This window comes from Nannospalax galili, unplaced genomic scaffold (genome assembly GCF_000622305.1).
Source record: "Nannospalax galili isolate Female #2095 unplaced genomic scaffold, S.galili_v1.0 scaffold280, whole genome shotgun sequence".
In the NCBI taxonomy this organism is placed as follows: Eukaryota; Metazoa; Chordata; class Mammalia; order Rodentia; family Spalacidae; genus Nannospalax; species Nannospalax galili.
In genome coordinates, this window is record NW_008347808.1 from 6,137,437 (window position 1) to 6,140,837 (window position 3,401).

The following is a 3,401-nucleotide window of genomic DNA, read 5'->3' on the forward strand; positions in this document are numbered from 1 at the left end:
TCCCTTCCCTTCCCTTCCCTTCCCTTCCCTTCCCTTCCCTTCCCTTCCCTGACATCTTTCCCTCTGCCGGCATCTTTCCCTTCCCCAAGGGAAAGGTGCCCCGTGGGAAATAAATCTGTATCCTGCTGAGAATTCCATCTGTGCCTCGGTGCCTTCCTCCATCCCCACCGCCACTCGCTCTTCAACTTTTACTTATCACTCACCTCCCTCTGCTTCCCTGGGTGTGCAGGACCCTCCGCAGGCCTCTCTGCCCCACAGGCATCTCTCCGGGGTAAGTCCATTGCGCCCATCCGCGACTTGACTCCCCCAGCCTCATTCACCCTCCCATCTCCGCCACTGTTCTCTCCTCCGAGTTTGGGCCCTGCCACCGCCACTCGCTCTTCAACTTTTACTTATCACTCACCTCCCTCTGCTTCCCTGGGTGTGCAGGACCCTCCGCAGGCCTCTCTGCCCCACAGGCATCTCTCCGGGGTAAGTCCATTGCGCCCATCCGCGACTTGACTCCCCCAGCCTCATTCACCCTCCCATCTCCGCCACTGTTCTCTCCTCCGAGTTTGGGCCCTGTCCCATTCCTTGTCTTGTGGCCCTAGACACCTGGGGAACCAATACTGTTCCCTGATCCTTTTCATCCAGACCAGCTTAGTGCCTTCTCTGGGCCCCAGGAGCACTGCTTCTGGGCCTGGCCCCGCCCTTAACTCCCTCTGCTTCCCTGGGCCTGCACCACCCACCAGCCTCTTTCTGGGACGCTGGGGCTGACATTTCCTCTTCCTGATCCTTTGCATCCAGACCAACAAAGCTCCACCACAGTGCAGTCCCCAGGAGGCCTTGGGGCCGCTTCCCGCCCCATCTACCTTTACATCTCTCCGTGGCATGACCACCAGCTGCCCAAGACCAGCATCTTTCCCAGGCCAGGCTCCCAGGCCAGTCCAACCCCCAAATTCCTGAGGCCAAAATCGTTCCTGGACGGATCCAGACCTTAGGAGAAAGCCTGAAAACATCTGACCCTCACCTGAATTGGGCCTCTGTGGGAACTCCTGAAGACAAAAGCAATCTGACCACTACAATATAAAATCAAAAGAGAGAACCAGAAGCTTAGACGAACCAGCTTTTCATGCCCAAAAAGTAAACCATAAAGACACATAAAGTTCACAAAAAGAAGCAGAACTAAATTTGAAGGCTTGAGTCTCACACAAGAATCAGAAACTACAAAAGAAATCCACATGTCAAAGTTACAGTGAAAAAATAATAACATGAAAAACCCAAATAATAGATCCCCACCAAGTACCAACAGTCCTGTAGAGGAGTACAATGAGAACCCCCTAGAGATAACGCAGGGCATGGAATTCGAAAGAACAATTATAAATATGCTAAAAGAATTCAGTGAATTTAAAGAACACACAAAGAAAGAAATCAAAGAACTGAAAGAAGATAGGGATCATCTTCTGAATGAACTCAGAAAAGAGAAATGTTGAAGAATACTCAGGCTGAAATCAAGAAGTGAAACATTCAGTAAGCCAATTAGAAATGACAAGAGAAAGCCTCACCAATAGGATGAACGAAATGGAAAACAGAGTATCAAGGCTAGAAGATAAACTAGACCACTCAAGCAAAGACTATGAAAGGTTTAAGAAATCACAGAAATGGAATAAGCAGGAATTGATGTGACCCATAAAAAGACCAAACTTACGAATCATAGACATACAGGAAGGAGGAGAATCAAAAGATAACGACATTGACCAGATCTTCAACAGAATCATAGAAGAAAATTTACCAAAATTAAAGAAAGACATGCCCATACAAATACAAGACACGTCTGAATTAAACAATACCATATACCAAATGAACTTAACAGACATCTACCGAGTATTCCACCCAAGCACCAAAGGACATACTTTCTACACAGCACCCCATGGAACCTTCTCCAAAATCGACCATATACTGGGGCACAAGACAAACCTCAACAAATACAAAATGATTGAAATAATTCCATGCATTCTATCAGACCACAATGCAATAAAGCTTACAATCAACACCGGAAGGAGCCCAAATCACCACATGAACACATGGAGATTAAACAACACACTCCTGAATGATGAATGGGTCAAAAGAGAAATTAAGAAAGAAATAAAAGTATTCCTGGAATTAAATGAAAAGGACAATACAACACAACAAAACCTCTGGGACACGCTGAAAGCGGTCCTTAGAGGGAAGTTTATGGGTCTAAGTGCCTACATAAAAAAATTGGGAAAAAACACAAATAAATGACTTAACACTGCAACTCAACACACTTGAAAAGCAACAGCAAACGAAACCCAAACCCAGCAGACAAGAAGAAATAACGAAAACTAGGGCAGAAATTAATGAAATTGAAACAAAGAAAACAATACAAAGAATTAACAATTCTAAGAGCCGGATCTTGAAAAGATAAACAAGACTGACAGACTGCTACCCCGGTTAACCAAAAGAAAGAAAGAGCACCTCCTAATCAACAAAATCAGAGATGAAAGGGGAAACATCACAACAGACACCAGAAAGATACAGAACATTATAAGGGAATACTTTAAAAAAACAATATGCTACTAAATTTGAAAACCTAATAGAAATGGATGGATATCTAGAGGCATGGGAACCACCAAAACTAAGCCAAGAAGATATTAACAGCTTAAACAGACCATAACACAAAAAGAAATTGAAACAGTAATACAAAACCTCCCGACTAAAAAAAGCCCAGGACCAGATGGATTTACAGCAGAATTCTATCAGACATTTAAAGAAGATCTGCATCCAATACTACTTAATTTATTCAAAAACATAGAAATAGAAATAGAGGGATAACTTCCAAATTCCTTCTATGAAGCCACCATCACTCTAATACCAAAGCCAGGTAAACATACAATCAAAAAAGAAAACTATAAACCCATATCCTTAATGAACATAGATGCAAAAATTCTCAACAAGATACTTTCAAACCGCATGCAGACACACATCAAAAAGATCATCCACCCAATTTTAACCCTTTAAAGAAAGAAATTGAGGAAGACATCAGAAGATGGAAGGACCTCCCATGCTCATGGATTAGAAGAATTAATATTGTGAAAATGACCATCCTACCAAGAGTCATATATAGATTTAATGCAATGCCAATCAAAATCCCCATGACATTTTTCACAGAATTGGAAAAAACTATCCTAATATTCCCCTCTGTTAGGCAATGAGTTTTGTTCAAGGGCTGAAACATACCACTACTAGAGAATGCCATAGGAATTAGAATACAGAACTGTAAGATGCCCAGAGGCTCAGTGTTCAGAAATTCCCCTTGAAATGAACACCAGAAACTGGTTTCATTCGGTTCATGCATATGTCTACATGGAGGTCTGTGCACAGGAATACAGGTGTTCACC